This window comes from Falco punctatus (genome assembly GCF_963210335.1).
Source record: "Falco punctatus genome assembly, chromosome: 1".
NCBI lineage: Eukaryota > Metazoa > Chordata > Aves > Falconiformes > Falconidae > Falco > Falco punctatus.
Window position 1 is genome coordinate 97,384,163 of NC_137580.1, and position 26,260 is coordinate 97,410,422.

At 44.0% G+C, this 26,260-nt stretch overlaps 1 protein-coding gene across 4 annotated transcripts in view; it reads left to right on the plus strand.

Moving 5' to 3' along the window:
* TMEM132B (transmembrane protein 132B) overlaps positions 1–26,260 on the plus strand; it is a 259,209-nt gene that overhangs the window by 20,049 nt on the left and 212,900 nt on the right. Inside the window, exon 2 of one of the 4 annotated variants that reach the window (XM_080390920.1) lies at positions 22,494–22,625. The exons of 2 other annotated variants lie outside the window; for them this stretch is intronic. The gene's annotated coding sequence lies outside the window, so the exon portion shown is untranslated. Of the gene's footprint in view, positions 1–15,599; positions 22,626–26,260 lie in introns of those variants that run through there. One more of the 4 variants, XM_080390919.1, reaches the window with a different exon arrangement.

Below are 26,260 nucleotides of genomic sequence, written 5' to 3' on the forward strand. Positions count from 1 at the left end.
CTGCCTCCCTCAGAGCCCAGAAAGTCTCTGAGCCCACAGGGAGACCTGTGTGTGACTTCAAACGGCCCCATCATCGTGGCTGCCTGCTGTGGACAAGGCTTTCCAGGAGGCTCTGGCCCCTGCTAGGGAGGGAGACGAAAAGAAAAAAGGCAGATTTCTCGGGGAGAACAAGTTGAGGGGAGTCCCTGCAGGTTCCTCTGAAGTATTTTGCATTGGCTGTGTGCCAAATGTTAAGCGCATTGGGCTGGTTCATGTTGCTTCACTTCAAAGTGGCACTGGAGCAGGCAGGAGCAGAGGATGTGACCATCTCCTCTCTGTCAGCCCCTGGTGAAAAATGTGCCCAAATCTTCCTGTATTTCCTGCATGTTGGCTTGACACGGAAGCAGCTTTTGCTTCTCTTTTTGTTATCATGAAGGGGGTTCAATACATCGTCTGAAATAACTTTTTTGCCTTGGCAGGGAGGTTCCTTGGCTGTAATTGACTTTTTCTCTCTTTCAAGCAATGGCGTTTTACCTGGGAAAGCAGCCAGTCAGTATTTTCAGCACAGTAGAATTCTGTCTTGCATTAAAATGAGGCGGTTCCAGATCTACCTTGGGTTTTTTTCCCCTTATGATGATCTAATTTTACGTTGTACCCTCTCTGCCATCTCGTCCACAGTCTCTCCAGCTCCTTCTTAGAAACACTCCCATTAGACAGGCGCCTCTTTAGCTTCCTTGAAACAGCACCTGCAGGACCAACAGATGAATAATCTGTAGTCCACAACTGCATCATGATGGGCAGCTGAAATCTCCTTTAAGTGACCCTGAAATGAGGGCTGAATATTACTGTGTTTTTTTTCTTTCCAATGAGGTTGTGTGATAACACTGAAGGTAAATTGAAAGTGAAGAAGGTGCTGGATACTGCTAAGAAATCTGAAGAGGTCAGGAGAGAAAAATTTCCAAAGCAGAAACAAACTGGTTTTCATTCTTAGTTTTTCATGCCCATTTAACGTATTCATGAAAATTGCCTCAATTTAACTTCAGGGGAGAAGAGAAACTACAGGGCTGGTGCAGCTGAAAGGCTGCTGCCTGTTTTAGTAAGTGTGCTATACTTTAGATTTTCACCTAGGGTTTGGGTTTTTTTTATGGTACTTTTTACCAGCGCTTTTCCACACCTGGTTCTTTTTAAAAAGTGCTCAGCAGTCTGCAGGAAAAAGATGCTAAGCACAGGTATCCCTGTTTCACAGGTAAAGGGAACTGGCAGAGATGTGCAGTAAGTAAATTTGGTCCCTGCCAGATCCAGGAATAGAGATGAGCCTTTAGCTTCTGTATCCTTTATGGTGGCAATACCACACACCCCTGGCTGGGGGTTGTCCCAGCAGCATGGAACTGGAGCAGGGAGGGTAGGGCTGAGCCAGTCACCCTGGTCGACTGAACCTCATTTAATGTGCCTGCCCTTGGGTATTGTGAATTACCCTCTGTGATGAGCAGTGAAAGCAGTGATGAATATTTAGGATTATATATACTTTATATAGCTAGAGGCATGAAGCCTTGATAGACTTGGCTATTTGTCTGGACTCTCTTGCCAGTTAAGTAATCTGGGGTTGAGTATCGCCACCCCTCTGTGCATGGGCTTTCCCCTCTAGTGCTCTCCCACCTCTTCATTTCTCTGTTCTTAATCTGCCTCCATCCGTGTGGGATTTAAGAAGTAGTTGCTTAGCTTTGTATTTAGTACTTTGCATGACAGAACTGGCATGTTCCACTCAGGTTATCAAGGGTACATAAAAATGCACTAGGAGTCTGCAGATGCTGCTGGTTTTACTGCTTCCTTTGCAAGGTCCGTGTGCCCACCCAGTAGATCAGTGTTGGTCACTGCTTTATCTCCAGGACAGTCTTGCTTTGGACCCACAGGGGTGGGAGATCTATTGGCATCTGGATTATTAGGAATTTACTCTGAGGTATCTTGTTGATGTAGCAGCACTACCTCTGCCTGTTCACCTCCAGCAGCTGCAGAACATGAAGGTCTGGGACCACATGGGCACCAGGAGGTTTTGATACTTGAAATGCAGGGGTGGAATTTCCTGCCTGGTACCTGGAAGAACATAGTCCTCTGCAATAAATGAGCAACGCTGCCTTGCATCCTACTTAGGAAAGGGCTTGAAGGGGTTTCTTTGTGCAACTTGTGCTGTGCCTCTTGTGTATCAGTTGGGGGTTTAGTTTCTGGGTCTACTACATCCTCCTCTAAATTTTAAAAAAGAAAACTCCTTAAGAAAAAGAGTAATACACTGTCAAAATTTGATAGCTTCCTTTGCATAGGTGTGGCCTTGTTGGCATGATCACGACACTGATAGGCACAGGTCCTGCAGCGTGCTTAAGCAGAAGCATAAAAGTTTGCAGGATATGGGTTGTGGATTTTAAGGTCTTGCAGGCCAAAGGCATTTCTTTCCTGTCTTTGCAAATGTTTCTGATGCTGTATAAATACTGTCTTTGAGGTTTACCGGCAGCTAACATTATCACAAGCTTTAATTTAAAGCAAAATCAGAGTGCCTGTTTTTATATCTCTAAGAGAATTATGAAAGCCCTCTTTGCACCATTACAAACAAATAGAGATTGACAGTTATTAGTTTATGATGTAACTGCTCTGACAGCGTTTGACACAGAGAGATTTTCATTCATTGACTATAAGGCATCCCTCGTACGTGCTTGAGAGGGATGCTGAATCTGCCATACCCTTGCTGACCATTTACTTGGCCCCTGCTGGGGATCTCTAAGTCTTGGGGGGGTGAGGGTACAGATAGTGAGCAAACAGGGCGATTTGTTGAGCAGAAACCTGCTGTTTGCAGCAGATGCTGAAAAAGGGCTCAAGAAGCTGTGTCTTTTCCCCCATGGCCTTGTTTGGAGGTATTTGGGAGCAATACAGTAACTAAAGGATTATGTTACACACATTGCAGGTCACTTTTAGCAATAACCAGCAGGAATTTAGCACCTACTATGTGTCTAGTACGTCTGAATCAAATCTTTAATTGAAGGGCTTAACATGAAGAGTAACCAAAAAAATAAACAATCTCATCACTTGTTGTTGCTCTGGTGTTCACTGTCTCTCCTGTGTGAGACAATTACTGCAGGTCATATAGCTCATTTTGTTGAAGTATAAGCAGCATCTCTGCTGGAGGGAGGGTTTGGGCAGCATGCGCCTTGCTGCCCTGTTCGCAGGCACAGCACAGGCTGCTGCTTGCAACCCAGAGCATGGCTCTAAAGCCTTGCCTGTCATGTCCAGCATATGGCATTGCAGCCCTTAAATATGATGGTTTTCATTTATCACAGCTGTCAGTTACTCGAATCAATCTCCGGTGCTGTTAATCCATCCTGAGTGGAGATCCCAGCAAAGCTTTCCCATAGTGGGGAGAAGTTTACTCTCTGCTGATACTTTGCAACAGAAAAAGAGACAAGGATGTTATTGATTGCAAAGGACTGTGGATGTGCAAGCTCTCTGATTCCCAGTGCAGGCTGCTTTTCAGGTCTCTTTCTGGGGACAGTAAGCTTTGCAGTAGTAAATCACTGGCATGCCAGCAGGGAAAGCAAGACATTACCTTGATCAACCAAAACCATCCACTGCCTCCCAGCTTCCTGTGATGCTACGGAAAATTGGGAATTAAATTGTTAGTAAATCTCATAGAAAAGGCAGAGCACTTATTATTTATTTTGCATGCAGTTATTCCTTCTGCTTCTCTTTGTCAGTATTTTGATTGCTGTCAAAATCTCTCTCCTCCTGGGGTGTAGTCAGCAGCGTAAGGATGGGCATGCATGGGCTATATTGCTAAGCAACACTGCCAGAGCGCTGCATACCCCAGGCGCTGTCGTTACCGCACATCCATTTTGCATTGTCCGCTGCCTCAGTGCTGCACTTGCTGGATTTCGATCTCACAGACCTGTCGATATCATTGATTAGGGAAGATTACAGTCATCATAAAGTTAAGCAGAAAATGGCATTGCCTGTTGCTGGTGGGAGGCTGACAGCACAGGAATGCTGTTCATGGGGAACTGATGCTCATGGCTATTGATTGGCAAACACTTTGCATTGCATTGAATGTCAGTCTAGTTAGTTCATAAATTTATGGATGTCATTCTGCATTTGGCATGAACTTTCCTGCTTTCTGTGTCATTGTGTCTGGAGAGTTTGACAAAAATGGCAATGTGATCTGCTATGAACAAAATGGAGATGTGGGAATAAAATACGGGCTTTATCATTTGCATTTACTCTACATCTCGAAGAGCAGTTTTAGGATACCTATGCGTCCTCATTTTGCTTTTTAACATGGTTTGAAGTCCAGGGAGGCTCATTATATGTTGATATAATGATATTGGTAAAATATTGGTATTTGGAGATGGTTGTCAGATAACTTTCATTTTCCATGCACAAGTGCATGGTAAGCACACAACATTTATTTAATGCATTGGGGACAATTTTAAGTCTTTCAAATATACGCTGGGTAATTGAAAACAAATGTTAGCTTCTCTTTAATAGTGCTTCACAGTAGTCACAGTGCAGTGTGACCGAGTTTTCATTTTAGTATTCTTCAGAGACATTTGAAGTATTCGGCTTCTTAAATCTGAGCTGACTTATAGCATGGATTTTTTTTACACTCTCTGTAAAATGCACTATTGCAGCATTTGGAGGAGAGTCCGCAGTGAGCAGTGTTTGCTGCTCTGGTTATGACTGGCCTGTTCAAACTGGATGCAGTCCTTGCAGCCGACCAACTTTCTGGGCTGTGATTTCATAAAACTTTGGTAACAGAGGCTCTCATGTGGCATCTTGCAGCTGGGAGGCAGTTGCTCCTTGCGGCCTTGGGGGTGTTGTGAGCTGCGACAGCACGGGGTCTCATCATGCCCCCTCAGGGCTCTTCATGGGTCACATCCAGCCCATGGGGTGCTGCATTTGCGTTTGCATTTTGCAAGCAATGAGGCTTGCTCCGAGGAGCTGACCTGCATTCGGAGCAAGGCTTGAGCCGCTGCGTCAGCAGTGAACCCATATGCCATGTCCCCAAGGGGCCACCAGGCTCCAGGTGGATGCTCAGCAGTTTTGCTGCAGGGACAGGACTTGAGGCAGCTCGGCTTGGCTCAGCTTTGCAAGTGAAGACCCATCCTGAGATCGCTGCCGTGTGGCTTTTCGCAGGTAGCTGAAAGACACCGATGTCTTTTGCTCCCCTCAGTGTGTTGGATTTGGGTTGGTGATGCTGAGGAGGAGTATGCCACGTGTAGGATGTATCTTGTCTAACAATTAGTCATCTAAAAAGGGTGTTTTGGTTCTCTGTTTAATTGCTGCAGAGGAGTCGGCCACTTCAGAGGTAGTTTGTCCTGCTTTGACCCGCGTGTCTGTGCACAGAGAAGTGGGCTCCCTGGTTCTGCCTGGTGGTGTGGGGCAGGGGTGGGCACAGCTGTGGGGCTGGTCTTCAACTGGATGGGGTTTTCTATTGCATGTGTGCTGATATCCAGCCCTTCAGCCAAGAAATACCCTCTTTCCCTGCCATGTCTTTATAGTAACATTTCTGAGGTGGGGAAGGACTGTCAAGCTCCCTGTGCTGTGTGCCACCGTGGGAAGAGGGGCCACCACGTGCCTCTCCAAGGTACAGTGGTTTTGCTTTTAGCAGAATAAACCACGGCTGAAGAATGGGACCTAATGAAGAGAATTTAAAGTGTATTTATTGTTTGAAAAGTGAGTCTAAATATAGTGCTGTGGAGTTCAATATCTGTCTCTCTGAGACGTTCAGATCAAATGTACTCGTTTTGAGATTTTTGAGATTTTTTCCCTCTCCTTTTTGTGAGCCAAACAGCCTCCCCTGGGAATTTAAACTCCAGTTGAGCTCCTTTGGACTTGTGAATTACTTCCAGTTACAAAGGCACCATGACGCAGTCAGGACATGGGTAATCATGTTAGTGTTCTGCAGGGCAGGGTAAAGCCCACCTCACCTCCCTCCTATTGTATCAGCTTTTGGTGCTGTCTCAGGAGTAATAATAGTGATGATGATGATGATGTTGATGTTAATAATAATAATAGTAGCAGCAATACAAGGGCTACTGTGAAATGGGGACCTGACACAATGCATAGAGGTAAGAGAGAGGCTGGGGACGTGGCAGTCCTTCCCAAGTGCTCCCCTGGCAAGTCTTTACTGTCCTCAGCTCTTTTTTTGCATGAGCTGGGGCCATGATCAAGCAGCAGCTTCTTTTCCGAGACAGATATACCAGAAAGGCCATTCTCATATGCTGTATAAAATTGGAAATTCATCCCTAAACATCCACATTCATTTGTAAAACAGTTAAGAAATGAAAACTGTCAACACCTGAGACTGAGAGTCCATCTGGCCCCCTGAAAGAGCTCAATTTTCCCTTTGCTGCTGTGGGCTAGGTATATAAATGTGATCGGCAAAACAGCAGCCGAGGTGCTTGGGCTCATTTCTGTTTGCATCCATCCACTAGAGACTTCTTTTTAAGGATTTGCTAGGCTCCTGAATTGTCATCTTATCATAAAAAGGGAAATAAATCCTTTTTGTTTGCCCTGTGCAGCCATTCTCCCCAGATCTATACCAGTATTGAAAAATTCTCTGCCTGTCATGGTGAAGTTTGAAAACCAACTTAACCTGTGCCTTGCGGTGCACCCTTTTGAAAAGATGTGCTGAAGATTTGTTCTGTTTGTTCATTAAATAAAACTAGCAGAGGAAAAATCTCATTCAGATGTGTTATTTTCTGAGTGTGACATACGCTGTTGACTCTCACGAATATGACTCCTCTGGAGAGTCCCTCATGTAGGAAAACTCAGCGCACTTCGTCTTCAGTCATTAATGAGATTTTTTTTCTTTTAGCAGAGCTATTAAAAACTCTGATCTTAATTCTCAAAAAATGCAAAAGATGTCAAATTATACAAATCCAATATTTGATATGTTAATAACTGAATAGGTTATGAGGGGGAATGAAAATATAACCTGAGGAAATGCATTGCCTTCCTGGTGGTGTTTTTACCCTGGTAGCTGTTTATTACTATCCATGTTACCTTGGTAGTGGTTTCCAATGCATCCCTAGATAATTACATGGACATAGTAATATGAAGCATGTATGGTATGTAGGAACACATATAGTGCACGCAGGTGAAATTAGGTGAATTTCCTTTTTTCCCCCTTTCTTTTTCCTTCTGGTATTCTTGAGGTCATAAAGTCCTTAGAAGTAGTTTGCTGACATTCCTTACACCATCATGAGGGTGGTGGTTCTGTACTATTCCCAGGGATTACCTTTGAGGGCTATGTCCTGTCTAGGGGTGGCAACAGTCATGGTCCCAGCTATAGGAACAGAAACTGCATTTTCTGGATTATTGCAGCTGACAATTAGCAGCTGTTTGTGGCATGTGGCAATTGGGTTTTACTTCCTATCTGAATTATAAGAGTATCCTCTACATCAAGAAAAATAAAAACATCTCTGAGGTTGTATGTGCTCAAGTCTTTGCTTTGCAGGATGTGTAAGCAATGGATGACTGGGAAATCTGAAGTTTTTGTCCTACTTTTGGTCAATCTTTTGAAAGATACTCTCAATTGCCAGCTCAGATATTTTTGATACTGTATTTCAGCAAACAGCTAACAAGTGTTTCTTCCTTTGTGTTCCTCCTTTCCTAATGTGTGGTGCAAGGCCCTGTCCAGAAGGATGGTGTGGGGGTTTGCTAAACTGGATTTATCTTGGTGGTTAGCGGGATTAGTCTAAATGAAGCTGTAGCATTTCAAATCCTCACCCAAATCAATTTTTCTCCCCAATGAGATAGTGCCCCTGTCCTAGGAGAGGGAATTATCATTTCAGCCAGGCAATTTAGAGCTATCTTAGGTGGAGGTGTCAGGCCCGCTCCACGCAGGGTCGGTTCAGCATCACAATGATGGTTTTGAAGGTTCCTGTCGTATTTATAGTGCTGTACTAAATTGAACAGAAAGTAGTTACAGCACATGAATGGCAAAGGGCATAACAAAAGCTAAAATCCATTTCAAGTAGGTATGAAATTCTGGTTAGGTATTTATTTGTGCTCATGTAGGAAATGCCATCGCAGTGGTGACAATATGTCCCCCTAGTTCTCTGCACCTACCATAAGCTGTCCTCTCCTTGCAGGGGTGGTTCCTAGATATAGCTGGACTATTTTGTGATACCACTTGCAAGGACAGTGTTAAATAAAGAAATTGGTGCTTTTCCCTGCAGGAAGGGATTTCCACATTGTGCATCCAGCCTGACTTGGATTTCTGTGATTGTACATGTCTCTAGTCTGCAGCCTGTATCTCCTGTTGTGTTGCCCAACTTATTCCCATGACAACGAGCAGGAGTTTGAGTCAAAGAAAAATGCAGAATCAAGTCTCTGTGGTGCAAATGGGCATGGGGTAGATTGCTTTCTGGGATCAGTTGGGGATTAGAGGCTATTTTAGGAGCTTTTAGAGTTAGCTTCCTTTAAAAAAAAATCTATAAAAAATCTTTTTTTTGTGGTGCAAAGTTTTATGGAAAACAGAGAAAATAATAAATCTGAGGAGCTCTGCTCAGGGAAGTCTTCTTTCCCTGCAGTCAGATATGGCAAAGTTTAGCTGCTGGTATCTCTCAGGATGGCTGCATAAGGACTGGATCTTCAAAAGCGTGTCTAACTCTTTAGGAGTCAAGCTCAGTCCTGCAGGATGCTGAGTTCCTTTTCTTTGTTGCTGGAGGATCCTTGCAATGACTTCATGGATGCTCAAGTGCTCAGTGTCTCTGACTTCAACCAGATTTTTTCAGCCTGATGTTTTCCTCTATTGAAGTCTGCTTCCATCCCTGGGAAAAAGAGAGGGTGCTTATTGCTGAGCAGTGAAAGCAAGGCATACCCACCTTCTGGCTTCGAACTGCATTAGTTTGTGTACGGGCTGGAGTGCAGTGCTGTTCTGTGGTGGAGGTTTAGGAGAAAGCCAGCTGTTTCCTATGGGTTGTAATGGATAAGAAGTCTTTGGGCTTCTGATTTCAAGATGCCTTAGTTTGCTGTTCTTCTGTAGTTATGAAATACTGTAAAATGTTGACAAATTAATGACTTGGAAAACAAGCTCTCATAAAGAAAATGTTAGGGTTTGGAGACCTGCTTGGCAGCTAGGGAGAGTCCTGTGGGTTTTTGCCATTGATTATGAAGGTGCTGGAATCACTAATTTTGTGCTTTCCTCTGCAATATTTTACGACATGTTATATACTTGGCAGAACAAATCGGGTCACTGTCTTTACTATCTGCTTGTGCAACTCTTGGGACTGGAGGGCAATGTTTGAAATTTGCACAGAAATTGGAATTTAGCTGTGAGGATTCAAGACACTTATTTTGATTGGATTATGTTCCTGTTTATCAGCATCAGGAGGTATTTGAGAGACCAAAAAATTGAATTCTAGGTTTTGCATTTAAAAAAAAAAATCTCTTAGAATGAGGTTTTTCTTTGTGGAAGTTGGATATTGAGTATAGATCTGACTCTCCTGTGTCTGCAGAAAGAGGATAAAGGATAAACCAAGCTTGTTTTTAAAAGGTACATAATAAAAAAAGAAATAAGAGTTAAAAAAAAAAGAGTCTATTGGACTGCTTTGAATCAACAACACTGAACTGGCAACTTCAAAAACATTTTAGAACAGATTGTACTTGCTTTCTTTTCATCTCCATAAAAACTAAAACTTAAAAAAAAAAAAAAAAGTAGCCACTAATGAAAACACTGAGGCAACTATTAACTATCATTTTCGATTAAGCCATCTAGTGAGGTGCCTGTGGGAGTTGGCTTGAAAAAAGATATTATTATTGCGTTACTTTATAGCAATACCAATTTTTAACCACAGAATATGTTCTTTAAGCATTAAGTACCGGGGAGAGCAAAGAAAATGAAGATCCTGGATTACATAAAGCTGATGAAAATGCATTTATGGGATGATGTTTCTCTGCTGGTGAGAGAGTAAATGCTAATTTACTCTTGCTGTCTAAACTGAGCTGGAGTAACAGGCACACCTATGGTGAATGTTATGACCTTTGTGTAGTGCTGCTGTGCTCCCTCCCAGAGCTGGTAGTGTTTTGTGGATCAACAAAGTACTTCCCATTTACATAAAGACTTTTAAACTCCTCTCTTGAATATATGGTTCACTTTAGAGATGTGCAGTTGTCTAACAGAGCAATGGCTGTTGCAGTTAGTAATGTATTTTGAGATCTTTGAGATTGGAAGATGCTATCAAACTCTATGATGTCTGTTATTTTAATTTTATGTTCTGCTCTATACAGTCCTGAAGGCTAATATATCTTCTATTCTGCTAGAGGGAACTGGCTTCTTTTTAAGATTTTACAGGCTGTTTCTGTTGTGCAGTGGAATTCAAATTAGGAATTATTCCATTCTATTCAGAAAAGAAAATCTTATGTTAGGATGGAAAGATAAGCAAGGTTTGGTGGCAATAAAATTGGGGGGGAACGGAGTCCCATGGCAGTTTGACACCTGCTGTAAGATCTTTTGCATACAGATAATAGCTGGGATTGTGAGCCCTGGTCTTAAAGAATACAAGGCCCTTTCATGTTACTTGGTGATCCTTCTAAATAAAAAAGTTTATCTTCAGTCCTTGTGCCCTATTCTTAGGGAACAAGTCAAATGTTGTCTTGGCTTTGCAAAAAAAAAAAAAAAGATGAGATGGTTCCTGTTACATGCTCAGGGCACTTGTGTCCGATTGCAGCCTTTAGGAATGATGGATATGTGCCTGACAAATATGCATTGATGCATATTGATCTCAGAAAACTGATGAAGGACCCAGACTTGAGTGGTCCATGTACGTGGAAGCAGCTGCAGTCGTAGCCTACAGTTTAATTGATTATTGAAGGCTTTTCTGGCTTGCAAGCCAGAATGAGTTCTTATTAGATTTTGCCTTTAATGGCAGCACAGTTACCTGAGGGCAGAACTGCTATGTTACACTCCTGAATGTTTACTGACTCCTCCTTTCCCTCCTTAATGCTGCTCAAGGTGACTGTCAAACCCACAGAAGGCTTTCCTAATGAAATGTAGAAACTGTGTACATCTATCTTCTGCACACAGAAGTTGTTTTCTTTTTTCTTCCCTCTCTTCTTTTTATCTCCTAGTAATTGTTCCCCCTAGGATTGGATGCATGATATTAAAGAATCTTTTCTTGTTGTGCAATTAGTTTCAAAATGGCATATTCTGCCGGTGCATCAATCTTGTTCTGTGGAGGCAGGCGGCCACAGGCCAGGAAAGACCTTGGCACCGCTCCTGGAGGGGCTTTTTTTGCCCTTGTAGGTTTAGGTTTTTTAAGCCTTGGTGGTGAGGACATTTGACATGTGCCAGGTCGGCCTCCCATCCCACATGAGCATGTGTAGTTGGATGTTTAAAGATGACTTCTCCCATCTTCCCTGGGAAGCGATGATGTATTCCCATGAGATGAAAGAAGCAGCATGGAATAAACCTAAGGTCCAATAAGGTATTTAAGCACCTAAGTCCCATTGAGATCTGCAGTGCTTCAGCAAACTGGTTTAGTGAAGCCAAGCTTATAATGTTTGACCAGAGTTGCATAGGAAGCAGTTGGCATCAGACTTGGATCTTCCAGCCCCAAAGCCTGTTCCTTGCTATGGCATCATTGTCCTGCAGCAGCAGGCAACTGTGTTGTTGGAGGGGAAGCCACCACTATTTTTGTTGCTTGAGCTGCTACTGTAGATTTCTGTGTTAGCAAACATGCCAAACAGGCTGTTTTGCAAGTGGCTTTGAGCCTGTGTGTGCCCTTGTGTCTTTCTTGTGCAAATTTCAAGATGTGGCCCCTGCTACTTGTATGGTGGAAGTGCAGCAGGGTGGGTGCTGGGTCAGAGGTTTGCTGGTCACTTGCTCCTTGAACAAACCCAGATATATTGTACAAGCCTTTCTGGGCTTCTGACTTGTCTAGATTTTGTCAGAAATTCAGCATGGATGGACTGAACACAAAAACAGTGGAATGAATTTAGCTGGATGAAATTTTCAAGGAGAGTGACAGCAAGAGGTATCTGCTTGTGTAAGGGTATTAGCACTGTTCTCTACCATTTTGAGTAGGTTTCATGTGCCTGCAAGCTCTGGATCCTTTTTTGATTTTGTTGAATATATTCTACCTGTTGTAAAGCAATCTAGCCTTGTTTTAATAAATGCTACATAGCTCTGTACTGTAGCTCCACAGCAACATGAGAAAACTGGGAAGAAACATTTTCAGCTTTCGGCAAGCCTGCAGAACGACTGAGTTGCTATGGGTTGTATTCTTGTATGCGCCGCTGTGAAATTAGAATACCAAGAAGGCTGGGAAAAAAACCCCACCCAACAACGGCCATACCAACCTTCTTATTCCTATCTTCTTCAGCTAAGTTACAGCAGTGATAACTAGAAAAGATCTTTTCAGCTGTCTTTCTGTCTCCCATTCAGAAAAGCAAAACTAATAATGTTCCTTTTTAAAGAGTTTTTACACTGTGAATGTTCTCCTGCACTGGTCTACTGTTAATCTAAAGTTTGGACTGCCAGCCATGGGGAAGAATATTATTTAATAAGACACCCCCATCTTGAAATCCCTTTGGACTTAAGGAAAAGATGTACAGAATAGAATGAAATTTAGCAGAGGTAAACAGAAATTTAATAAGGTTTTATAGGAATTCCTGTACAAATCTAAGGAGTTTAATAGAAAATGAGAGGTTATTTTTAATCATCTTCTGGAACTCCATAGCACGGTTTTAATTAAATTATGTAGGATGGGTAGGAAAAAACCGAAGGAAAGATGACTAATTTTTTATTAACCTTTATTCGACTTTTTCATAAAATGAATTAAGTTAATGACTCATTTTTGTTTGTGTCATCCTGGTGAAAGCTCATATTTACAAATTTTAAACTGTCTCCAGTATTTCCAGTCTGTCCTTGTCCTTCCACCCCTTGTTTGGCTATTCTATGCCACAGTATGTAGGAAGATGAACCTATAGAAAACATAAGACTATAGGGTACTAAGCCCTGCTGACCCTTTGATTTATTGTGGGACCATGGGGTTTTTAGAATTTTTTTCTTTTTTTACTTTCTTTCTCTCTCCTTTTTTTTTTTTTTTCCTTATTTATGTAATTCTCCCTGGAAAGGGGGCAGTCCTGAATTCCAGGTTCCTCCGGGTTCTAAAAGAACCGCTTTTGTTCTGGCCATCAGCAAGTCAGAGTGGACCCATATGGACCCGGTGCCTTTATTTTTTTTGGCCTTGTTGGATTTGATTCCTGTGCTGCTTTAGTAGCTGTAAAATGAACTAATTAAAGAAAACTTGAGAAAGTTGTCAACCTTTTGGACACTTCTAATTTTTTGCCAGGCCTCATCTGAGCTCGGTAATGATTACACTCACATGGGCCATTGGTCTCTTAAATGAAATTTCATCCTATGCTTTGAAAAATGCTTGATGTTTCCTTTGGTATGAGGGAAACCAAGTCCATAGATACCCTCTTGAAATCGGCTTTAGTAATTAATCCCACGAGGCTTATCAATGTTGCTGGTGTCTCCATTAGTTACGTGCAGAAATAAAGACAAATGGCTCTTGTTAATAGCCCCAGGAATGCATAAATCTTCTTGTTTATGGGAGAAGGCAACACAAGGAGACATTATGTTACAAGGCTTTTTGTTCGATTTATGGCGTGTTGCCTGCCTTTATGATCATGGATTTAAGTCAGAAATGTGCAGAGGGGTACAATGTCCTGGTTTTGTTTGCATTACCCTGATGCATGCCCTATTGTTGCTGCAGCCCTGGGGGTGGGAAGTGTCTCTGCATGGGACAGAGAAGCTGGAGGATGCGGGATGTGGGAGGCTTTCTATGCCAGTCCTCCCCATGGCAGAGTGTCTTGAGCATCCATCCTCAGCTTGAGTGGGAAGGGGTGCACATGCTTGCTGAGCACATCCCCTTTGCTGTGGGCCTCAGCTTGTTGCCTTGCAAAAGATCAGACTGTTTTCATAGAAAAGCTGTTTTTGTAGAAAGGCATGTCATCCTCAGGGCTTCAGCCTCCTATTTTTCCTCTTCTTCATGGCCTGCACCTTCCTGCATCCTCCCTCTACCAAATGCATCTCATTTAATCTCACACAGGTGGTATCTCGTGACACTGCAGAAATGTTTGTTGGAAGTATCTTCCAGAGGTTTCCAGCCCAACATCCTGCTTGGATCAGGGCAGTTGCCCATGTGAGGTCAGCACACCTGTGGGTTTGCTGAGCTGAGCCCCAAAACCCCCTGGGATGAGGATTCCTCCCCTCCCTGGGGCCTGTTCCTGTGCATTCTCTGAGGGAAGACCTTCCTGACTCCCAGGCTAAGTCTTCCAAACTGTCACTTGTGGCCGTTGCTCTTGGTTTCCTGAGGGATCCCCTTCTGGGATAACTCCATTTGATCTTCACTGCATTCAAGCTGCTTCTGCTCCCTTACGGTCCTTGCTAACCTGTTATCACCTTCCCTCCTGCTTGCCAAGGCCCCCCAGTCCAACAAGGTGAACAATACATAATTTCCTGAAAATATCTTAGTTTTTCAGCTGTCACAGCTCACACCTTTCTTTCCCCTTCCATAGTGGCCCTGCTTATCTTTTGTTGCTTGGTTTATAAGAGCACTGTCTCTCGTCGTGTTCCTCGTCGTGGACCCTCATCTGTCTGATGAGGAGCTGGCTGTGGGTGCTCACAATGGCTGTGTTCATCATCTTACCAGAAGGCTGGATTTTTCTAAAAGGGTGCAGATGGGTTCTTTTGAAAATCAATTTGGGTATCTGTCTTAGAAAATTTTTGCTTATTTTTTCTCTGTGACTGAGCAGTGCTTCATGAAGTCAGATCTCCTGGAAATCGGTAATATAGCAGGAGGCAACTGTGGGTGCTCAAACCATCACTCATTCCTCAAACTGTGCAGGATGGGCTGAGGAATTTCCTCTCGATTTTGAAGCAGAGAAACAACCACTCTGTGTAGCTTGTTTTAACAGTTGATGTAATTAATTCTGCTCTTTTAGCTGGGGCTGCTATTTTTATCAGACCTGGACTTGCGTACTGTTGTAGTAACAGCTCTGGGGCAGACCTCCTGTTTCTCCCAGTCCCGAGTGTGAGGTATGGCTCTAATTATATTTACAGTTAATTCACAGTTCACCGAGTGGAGCTTGGGGCCAGTTTCACAAGTGCTCCGCTTTGTTATCAAACCACTAATAAATACAGCGAGCCGTTGTGAGCAAATGCAGGCAGCAAAATTCTAACAAGGGTGGAAACTTGTGTGTCATTAACTCCATGCTACGGCAGTTGATGAAAAGCAGAACCCCACAGAAGGAGCACACGGGATATTGCAGCGCATCCATCACAAAAATGATATTTTAGTGAAACATGATTTAATTGGTGTGTAGGCTTTCCTGCTCCCTTTTGAATCTTTAATGATTACTGAGGTATTTGGATGGAGGAAAGTAGGAGATATTCTTATGTTTGAAGTTATTAGACTGTGATCAAGAGATCTGCGTTCAGTTCTGCCCAGTGGCTGGGCTTTGAATTCCAGAGGATGCTTCATCTGTGCATGTCTCAATTCTCCAGTCATAAAGCAGAACTAGCATTGCAAAATTAGGCAGCCATCATAAGTCACACCTGACCAGAAAAAGGTGTGACTCCTGCAGCTGACAGCTCCATCTGTCTTCTCTCCTGCTGCCTGGCCAAGGGCAGTCCTGAAGGCTGGGTGACCATGAGGCTTCTTGCTTTCCCATGCTGGGCAGTGCTGGCAATAACTGGGGTGGGCAGCGTGGCTGGCAGATGCCACCAATCCTCCCACAAAGTTGTTTTGTTGGAGTATGTTGAGCCAGCTCCGCTGCTGAAACTTTCCTGCCCAGGCAAGCCCTGTGCTGTGTTTGCCTCCGGATCTGTGTTCCATCCCTGAGTTGCCCCCAGTGTCCCATGGGTTTCCCTGTGGAGGGACGGTGGCTCTGGGGGACATATCCCAGAATCCCTCCCTTCCTTTCCTGTAGTTGCATCTGTGTGTGGCAGCTTCCCAGTTGCAACCTGATTTTGAGCAACCGTTTTCCGAGCAAACTGTAGGAACAAGTATTAATGGGTGAAAAGAGGTTTTGGGTGGTGGAAGTCTTCTGTCCACATCTGTCTGACCTGTTGACTTAGCTTTTACTCCAGCACCCCCATCTCTGAGGACTGAGGTTTCTTCCTTCTTGTGGCTCCCCAAAGCTCTCAGTGCATTTCTCCATTAGGTTTTCTCCTCTCCAGGCTGGTTACAGGCTCAACAGTTGGAGTTGGTGGGACCAGAGATGGGACTTCAGGTGTTGCCAGCCTTGCTCGTCAATGGGAGCTTCCTCAGGGTGTGGTGCATTTTTTATGAGTCCCTGCTGTTGAAGCTGGGGTTAACTGTGAAATTTTGTAGCAAACATTACCAGTGAGGTCAGGTCACCAGACTGGTTCATTCTATTATGGAAGTATTTTCAGGCTGATTGAGAATCCTGTGCACCAGTGAGGAGGGGGAAGGGTATGGTACCGCTTGGCATTCAGAAAAATTGTGAATCATTGATTTGTCTGACTGGGATAGTGGATATATAACATGGCACCGTTCTGCCTTGCATTTCTCTCAAGACAGGTTGTATATTGATTAGAAGCTCATCTCTATTTTCAAATGTCTTAGCCAGGCTGTAGGTGTTGAAGAGTTTTTCAGTGAATATGGCGAAATGTCAAAGTTGTTTTGTGGATTAAGCCCTCTTCCTCACCTAAGAAAGCCCCTCCTGCCTTGACACTCTTTGTGATATGGATGCCCATGTTTTTATTTTAACTGTATTTTTGGACTACTGAGCCAGATCAGAGGGAGAAATTGGGCATAGGCGGTAGGCAAAAGGCTGCCCATTAAGAGATACGCAAGTTATGCAGCTTTCCTATGGCAGAGCTATGCAGGAGGCTAAAGCCCCTGTAGTAACTTACTTTCCCCAAATCCACTCCTGGCTGCTTAGTGAGAGCATGTAATTTAGGTCAAATTATGCAAACAGTGAGGAAGAGCTTCCTCTGCCTCTGCTTTTTTCCTTCTCAGCTGGGCTTCATCCTCCTGTACCTCCCATGCCTATTGGGCATTTCCCAGGAATCTGAGGGTGGTGTGTCCACATGCGGCAGGTCTGTGTATCCCTGCTCACCTGCCCCAAGGTGGCAGGGCTGGTGTTATCCGTGGTGCAAAAACAAACACCATGCAGTTTCCCTGCATTTTTGGGTTGTGTTTCTCAGTAATGGATTGGATTGCTTTGCTTGATAAAATACCAGGACCTAGTGGCAAGGAGGCACAAAAGACTGAATTCACCTTAAATGGAATTGGTGCTCTCTGTTTATCTTTCTGTGCTGGTTGCCAGCCATAGCTTTCCTACTAGGTTTTATCCAATTAGTATCTGCTGTATTTTATTAGTGTTCAGATTTGAAGCAGGGATTGAATGCCATTGTTCTGTACGTACCAACAGAAAGGGCAAATGCCTCAAGTGCACTGATGTCCCATTTCTGAAAGCAAAAATTTGTCCACCTGTGAGTCACTGCAGAGGAGAGGGCAGAGCTGAAGCTGGAGCAGCTGCTGTTGAAGCTCTCCGTCTGCAGACAGCTGGTGGGGCTGGTCGAAGTGTGTTATTTCCCCGTGGACCAGCCCTAAGCAGCTCTCATGTGGGAAAGAGTAAACTTTATTCCTTTTTTTTCCCCTTTCTTTTCTTTTTTCCTTTCTTTTTTTTTCTTCCTCTAGTCTGCTCTAGAAGCAGATCATTTTAAGTCACCAAAAGGATGGGGCTGGTATCAAGCTGTACCTGCTGTATCAGTAATTATAATTAGCCGTTACAGCAGGAATTATATTGGGAAGGCAAGCTCTAAGCCATTGAGTCCTTGCTATTATTTAAACTCCTTAGGTAAGCGCTTATGTTGCTCTTGAGAGTCAGAGTTGAGCTCTTAAATCACTTTGAATCCTTTTGGACAAAATAGTTATTAGAACTGGGTTTTTTTTTTACAAGACCTCACATGTGTGAGATTTCCCCATGACGCACAGGGGTATTTGTAAAGTCGTAGCCTGTATGTTTTAATGGAAGAGACGTGGCAATGATTAATAACTTGGTCAGCCCATGCTGGCCCTTCCACTTCTAAATCAGCGGAAGATGGAAAATGCTGTGTGGAGAAGCATGTCTCCCCTTGGGCTGCTGGGCTGGAAATGCCTGGTGAGGTTGAAGAGAGTACCGTGTAAATGGTATAATAATGCTGCTTAACTGAGGGTTTTATGTAACTGCAAATAAAAATTTTGGAGTTGCATAAGAGCCTGTGTAAAATCTGAGACTGGGAGTTCTTCCCTGACTTCAAAAGTTTAGGCACACAGTGGAGTTCTTTAACAAGCTGAAGTCCTTAATTGTGAAGCGCTAGAGCTGTCATGTCGTGAGCTGCAGAGCTACAAGTTGTTATAGGTTATGTATTTTGGCCGTGACAAGGCATTGTGAGTGCTGGAGTTGCTTGAGGCCACACACCCCTCAGCAAGGCTTGAATTTAGCACCTTCTGGTGTAAAAACCCGCTGGACTCAGACCTGCCCCTGTGCAAATTCATGGCAGTATTGTTGTGGAGGAGAGTTTTGCATCAGGATTTCTGAGAATGTGGATAATATCAGGGATTATGACCTCTATCAGTTGGTAGCAATTAGGGGGTGTCAAGATCATTAATGCATAATTAATCTTAATCTTTCTACTGCTGTATGTACTTAAACTAATACAGAAGCAAGGATCTGTGCACTCATTTTGACACTTGTGATAATAGAGGCTAGCAATAAACTTGTTCACTGCACACTTCTATTTTCCTTGTAAGTGAGTTCTGAGCTCAAACAATTAAATTGCCTTAAAATTTATTCCCGTTAGAAATCACACTGAGACTGATGAGACTACAAAAGGAAATGCAGTGCTGGGTTTTGGGCTCTGGCCTGCAATAATTGTTTGCCTCCGAGTTGCTGATTGAAGTGCAGGGTAGGTATTTGAAAGAAAATACAGAACTTTTAATTTTTTTGCTCATGTTTGTGAGCAGTCCTGAGTTAGCAAATCACCAGGAAACTGGCTAGAAATAAGTGATTTCTTAGCAAATGAATTGTTAATTATTGAGCTCCTGTGAATTCCTGTAATTTTAAAATCTTGTTGGCAACGGATCAAAAGAACATGTGGTGCCACAGTGTTAGAGTATTTTTATTTATATCTGATTCACAATTGTCTCCATGGCAATGTGAGAGATGAAGGCAGAGGAAAGAAATGAGTTATCACATTATTAAATGACCCAGTGTAAAAAAAATTAAGACATGTTAAGGATTAATTTTACAGTATAGAGCTGCCTAGCAAGCCATTATCATTATAGTTAAGGATTTGTTAGCATTTCTATTATAAACATGTTTTTGAAGTGTTTATTACTGTTTTAATTTGCATCAGGCTCTAACTTTGCATACAGGTTCTCTGAAAAATGAATTCTAATTTTAGAATGGACCAAGTAGACCAGTTTATTAATTTTAGAACATTTCAGTGCTCTGTGTCTTGTAGAGAGTGATATTTCTCCACTCTAATAACTAAATAATGGCTTTTTTCTTTCAAAAAAGAAACCCCAGCCCCTCAGTTGGAGAGGCAGGCATTTTTATTTTTTTTTAGTGGAATATGGGGCAAAGCTGTATATGGCTTTTTATAGAGGTGAACGGAGCCCAGCTCTTTGCAAATTGAGCTGTTTCTGCTCTGCTTTTGTCAGAAATATTGTCAGTAGATGAATGACTAAAATGGAACAAATAGCTGGTAGAAGTGAACATCTCTTAGAGGACAGAGGTTTTATTTGTTTTTTGTGTTGTTTTTTTCTTTTTTTTTTTTTTTTGTGCCCCCTAGCAGAGGAGGGGGGAAATGGTTTTCATTACAGCATACAGTTTATGCAAAATCCCCCTGCTCTCAGTGGATTATTGCATAATGCAGGATAGCATTTTCAAGCTTGGCTAGCTGTGATTAGGAAGCTAAATGGGTGAAAAAAGCAACATTTTTTTTTCTAATGCAAAAGTATATTTGTGTCTTTTACCAACCAGGGTGCTGGTTGTGAATTCTGAGCAGGAAAAGGCCAGAGTTTCTGGTGTGCCAGGCTTTCTCAGCGAGGGCGCTGCAAGTGAGAGGCCCCACATATGCCTCTAACAGAGGGGAGAGCTCCCCATCAACTGCAATTTTAGGTATTTTCAGCAGGGTCTTTGGAGCCCTAGGTGCCCCAGAGACCTGGCTGCAGCACAGGGCTGCAGGAGAGTGCTTTGGGTGTGCGTGTGAGGTGGAAGTTGCTTAGAAGGAAGATAACAGTAAAAGTGGTACCAGTGTTTAAAAGAGAGGAGAAAGAGGAGTCAGGGCTTTATGGACCAGCCCATTTATCTTGGATTCCCAGAAAATCTGTGAGGCTCTGCAGGGCTGGCTCCTGTCCATCTCTGTTCAGTATTTCCATTATCAATCTAGGTAATGGAATGGAGAATACGTCTGTTAAACTGACAGGTGATATAAAGTCGGGAGGGACTGCAGATTCTTGGGGAAGAACGACCAGAGCACTTTCTTAAAATAATCTGAACAGATTGAAATGGTGATCTGGAAAAAAGGATAAAAAGCCCATGTGATAGCTTGGAGCAAGAATTGCTGCAAATGGCAAATAGCAGGCTAGGCCACACTTCAGGAAAAGGATCTGGGGTTACAGTAGCTATCAGCAGGACAAAAATCAGCAAGTCATGTAATGATGAAAAGGCGCTCTGCAGCACAGTGTGCAGGGAAGACACATGAAGTGATGCTGCTGCTTCAGCAATCCTAGGGAGGGCTCAGTGGGATATGGGGCACAGCGTGAGAGACTGTGACTGCTTGAGCACCTGGCTGGGTGGGAGAGAAAGCCTCCCAATCTTATTTGAAATCTCAAAGCAATTCAGGTAGGCTAGATGGCTTGGTGTGAGAAGACACTGGGAGGAGCATTGTTTCTCCTGGGAGATGAGCTGTAAAATACTTTGTATTTCCTTCAGAAGCAGTGATGTCTGGCTGGGGGGTTTGTGCAGAAGAAAGGATCAGTAATACACAGGTTTTCTGCAGCTCACCTATTTTCTTGCAGGTGTGTCTCTTCTGAGCACTGACCTAGCTTGACTCTTAGCTTTCAACTTTAAGAAAAAGTTATTAACAGGGTAACAGCACTGAGCAGGACAGAGCTAGCTGAATTCCCTCTATGAAATGCTGCTTTACTTGATTAAGTCCAATGACATTTTTGCATTCAGCTAACTAGCTCTCTGCAGGTGATAGAATAACTAATCAGAGTAAAAACATCACACGAAATGAAATATAGACTGTAAACACCATTCTAATTAGTAGCTTTATGGGACTCTGTCAGTGAATGATCGTGGAGCAGATTTCTTGTTTTCTGTCTTGAGAATATTTGGGGTATTAGTCATGGCTGAATGCCTGCTTGTGCCTTCCTGCCTGGGATTGAGGGTACTTCGATCCTGGTTCTCTGTGCAGGCCCTGTTTATTATGAAATGCTGAAAGCTGTCTTTGGCCTCACACTGACCTCTGGTTTTGTCTTTGTATCAGTCAGACTCGAGGAAGGTGGCCTGGGTTTGGTGCTATCACTGCTATCAGAGCTGTTGAATGACTTGCTGTTTTACCTGAGGAGTCTTCTCCCAGTGGTTTTGTTTGGGGCTGGGGTGGAGGCGCTGGTGAACAGAGGAGAGTGGGGAATGTGGAGTGTGGTGGATGTGTGTTTCAGCAGGACTTGGTGCTGGGTGAGCATGGGTGTGGGTGGGATTCCAGAGGAGAGTAAAGCGGCCTTCCTTTGCATAATCCAGTATAATGTATTGATGAGACATTAACATCCTCTTCATCTAGCCTTAGGCCAGGTTTTTGGTAAACATGACTGATCTCGTAGTGGTTGAGTAGAGCTGCTCTCTGCAAGGTATTGTGGGTGGTTCAGGCTTTGTCGTGCCCCCAGTTTGGGCACAGGCTTTGCTGCCAATGCTGGCTGTGAGGGTAACCCTCACTTTTTATTGCCTGCACTTCACTCCTTCATTCCCAACTCCTTTTACTTCCTCTGTCCACTGAGCAGTGCTGGGCAATGGGGACCGGGGGGCTGTGGGCAGCCCCCGACAGCTCCCTCTGCCGCTCGTTCCGTCTCCGCGCTCCCCGGCTCTCCCGCCATGGCTGCCCAGCGCCCCTCCCGCTGTCCCCGCTCCCGCCTGGCTGCTCGCAGCGCCGTTCCTCACACTTTTTTCCTCACACTGCGCAGGTTTTGCCCTTTCTTAACCGTGCTTTCCCCGAGGTGCCAGCAGCTTCTCGCAGTGGGGCTCAGTTCTGCCCTGCGGCAGGGCCGGGGGAACCGGCGGGAACCGGCGGGAACCGGCTGAAACTGGCTGTGCCCGGCGCGGGGCAGCCACGGCCTCTCCTCAGCCAGCCCGGCTGCCCTGCAGGGCATCGGGACCCGGCGCAGCATTTTAATGGATTATATTTTGAGCACCATTATTTTTTCCTCTCTCTTTGGAGCCAGATCAGCCCGGCTTCGTTTCTGGAGCCAGCAGCCTTCATCTTGGAAGTTCATCAAGGGTGATTTTCAGTAATTAACTTTCCAGCCTGGAAAAACAAACAGAGTTTCTTGACTGCAAAATTACTGCCAGTTATGGTAAGCAGAAACTTTTTTTTTAAGAAAAATACCCAAATAGTTCACATTTACATAAATATATTTATTCAGAGGAGAACAGGTGGCTGTGGCTACATTCTGCATTGGACAGCTAATGGCTCCTGAGCTGTAAGGGTATTGCACATCTGAGAAGGAAAGTGGTGCGGCAAATCTGGTGATCACCCTCATGATGTATTAAAATGATATATATTGTGTTGGTGCCCAGAGCCTCCCGTGGCTGTGGGAGAAGGGCAGCGAGGCTTTCCAGGCCTGGCAGAAGGAGCTGCTCGGGGAGGAGACGTGGCACGGCTGATTGCTGGAAAAGTGGTAGAGCAGGGGGCTGGGTTTTATTTTTTTTTAAAGCCTTTCAGTAAGATGGAGAGGAGGAATGATTTCCATGACAACAATTCAATTAGGGAGAGAAATGAAGGCTCTTGGAGAGGAAATCTGAAGGGAAGGTGTCACTGCGGTGAACCTGGAGGGGGCTTGGGGGAGAGTAGGGGGCTGAGTGCAATCAAAGCATTAAAACACAAAAGCCTGATTATTGCTCATGAATCAGCCCTTTCAAAAGGAAATAAATGATGGGAAGAGTGATGTGAAGCAAGCCTTTGGTGAGGAGGTGGAGGGATGGCAGGGAGGAGGAGGAGGAGGGCAGACTCCTGCCTGGTGCTATCTGGGTGTGGGAGGGGAGCCGGTATGGGAGGTGGCCGCACACCCCATGGAGCTGCCCGGCTTCTCTCCACTGCTGTGATTCTTCCATATGTGTAAGTGAAACTGTCTTCTGTGTGCTCAAATGGATGTGGCAGGTCTAGTGTCCAGCTCTTGAGTGTTCAGGCTCCTTCTCTGTTACTTCACACACACATGTGGTCTCTGTTTTTTTCAGGCTTTCTCCTCTTTCCCTGAAATCTTGTAGTTGTGTGTGTGTCCCTTGCAGGTCCCAGCAGTCTGAGTGTCCCTGCAAGCTGCTTCCCAAGTCATCCTCTAACTATTTTTTCTTTTGTCACTCTTCATTAGCTGATTTTCCTCCTGTATCCTTGAAGTCCAGTTCCTTTTAATGCTAACTAAAAATGGACTGGCATCTCAGAATTACTTGGACCTTGATTATGATTATTCTGCTTTTTAGACACTATAATTTTGGGCAATATGTGGACTGGTAGGCTTGATTCTGGCATTGACACTGTTGATTGTGAAAAGTTTGCTTGGCCTTAAGAAGCCCATCCTAAGACAATACTGATTAACAAAAAAACCCAAACCAAAATGTGAATCACATCAAAACTAAACTTCACAAGAACGTTGTTCATTGAGCTATTTGAATTCTATGCAGCAAGAGCAGGCTTGAAAGGTACTTGGATGCATTTCCCTGCCGTAAACCAAAAAGGTTGTCAACTTGAAAGGTACTTGGTTATTGCTGATAAAAGACGTGGCCAGTAAAAGCAGGAAGATACACTGGGAATAAATAACCTGGTCTATAAACAGTTGGTATTTGTTATATGTCTTTGTAATGCAGTGCTTTTGGAGACAAGTGTTCTGAAATTTCAACTTATCGGATTAATACAAACAAACAAAAAAAAGGGGTAAATAAATTCTGTTTGGGATGGGTGAAATAGTGTTCTGCAGGGTAATCACTCTCCTCCAAAAGCACCGTGGGAATATGTGAGCAAGAAGTATTGCTAAGCTCACAGCAGCCTCGAGCTGCTGAAGGGCTGTGTGGGATAGGCCAGGTGCCTGCAGCACAGCCCTGAGCCTGGTGGTGTTGAGACCCTCCCTAAAGCTTTCTGCTGCTGGAGGGTCACATATAGCACAGGCACTAGAGCAGCAGTAAGAGGTTTGAATTGGTGTAGGGCATAGGCAGGGCTTCCTTCACTGGTTGTGCTTGTGACCATGTGGCTGTGGCTATGGGATGTGATGGACAGCACACGGTCCCAGGCAGCGCTAATGAAGAAGCAGAAGTCCCCTTTGCTTTCGGTAAGCCCTGACATCAGCAGTACTTATAATTAGCATTGCTACCCCCACGCGCCTTTTCAGGATCTGGCTTTCAGCAGCTTTTAGCTCAGCTGGTCATTAATCGTTTGGGCTGGAATGATCCATGGGTGGAAAGATTGCTGCTGAATTATGAAACTTCTTTCCCTGCCTTCACTATGGATTTTATGTGCTGAGCCAAGGAAATAGGGGCAGCCAATGCTGCCTCAGTGGTCTCTGGTTGCTGTTCTGTGTTCTTTGGGGTCCCACCTCTGCATTCCTGATTCACAGGAGGGCTGAGAGGCACCCTTGGAAGAGCTTGGAACAGCTGTGATTTGAGCGCATGCTGTTGTGTTTTGGAAGTACAGAGCTGATCTTCAGGCACCCCAAATCATGTGCCTGGGATGATGGGTGAGGTTTTAGGCTTTTGCCTTGTTCCAGCTGTGGAGTTGACAGAAGCCTCACTCAGAGCTGTGTAGAGAAGATCCAATAAGGTTAGATGAGCTCTGGGATGCAATGTGGTGAAAGAAAAGCAATGAAGAAGTGAGCTGTCCTGTGCTCGGGGCATCCCAAACAATGTGCTGGAAACAAAGCACTGATGGGTGAGGAGCCAGCAAAGCAGTGACTTGCAGCTCCCAGAGTGAGCACCCTATTGGCCTCACCCTTAGCAAGGTTGATAGAAAAAATCTAATTGTGTATGGACTGTATCATAACATGAAGCCAAGCAGCTGTGCAGCCCTCAGCCATGTCCTCCTGTTGGAGCTGTGACAACCCCTGGTGCTTCCATTCCCAATGTAGTTTTACAGGGAACCCTAATTCTTGAATTTTTTGATTGCTGATTTATGTAACCATAAGGTTGTTTCAGGTTTTTTTGCTTGCTTGTTTTGTTTTTAAGTATCACCTTGTGTGAAATAAAGATGGTGCCTTAATTTGGGAGCAAAAGCTGTCCTGCAGTAGAGAAAGTCCTGAACTGATACTAGGTTTTTCAGTGCAGCATCTGCACACAATTGTGTCTGCCATTCATTTGCACTTTGGCATGATCCAGCAATGTCTAAAATGAATGGCAGAAGTCAGTGCACAGGTCTCCTTTTTTATTTTTAACTGCTGTTTACATACACAGAGGATTTCACAGACCCCCCTGGAGGTGTAGCAGCCTTGCAGAAAATAATCTGCGCTGTAGCGTGTATCATCTTTGGAGAGCATGTTCTTGTGGAGGGCCTGGTACGCAGAAAAAAATAGTATCTGTGCAGGCTTCTGCATGTGGGACATGAGGCTCATGTCTTCCTCATTTTTATTTCAAACCTTTTGGGGTAGAATGGGAAGGGAGGAGAGGAGAACCAACTGACTCATGTTAAAAATGCTCTTCACTGTTGATAGAAAAAGCAAGATTGTGTGATGGTACCTGAGGCATCAGGAGTGACTGGTGAAGAACTTGCACCAATATATTCCAGGTTTTTTTAGATTTTATTTTTATTTTTTCAAGAGATGATCTCGCTTCTGTTTTCCAGCCTCATTGGGTATTAGGAACCATCCATCTCACCGGCTCCTGCTCTGTTGCTGTTCTGAGTTTAGTCCCAGGTCAAAAAGTCCCGGTAACTCTGGCAAGAGTGGAGAGCAGAAGGGCAAAATGCACTCTCACATTCCCAACATACAGCTTTGCCATGTTTTTCCAAGTGGCA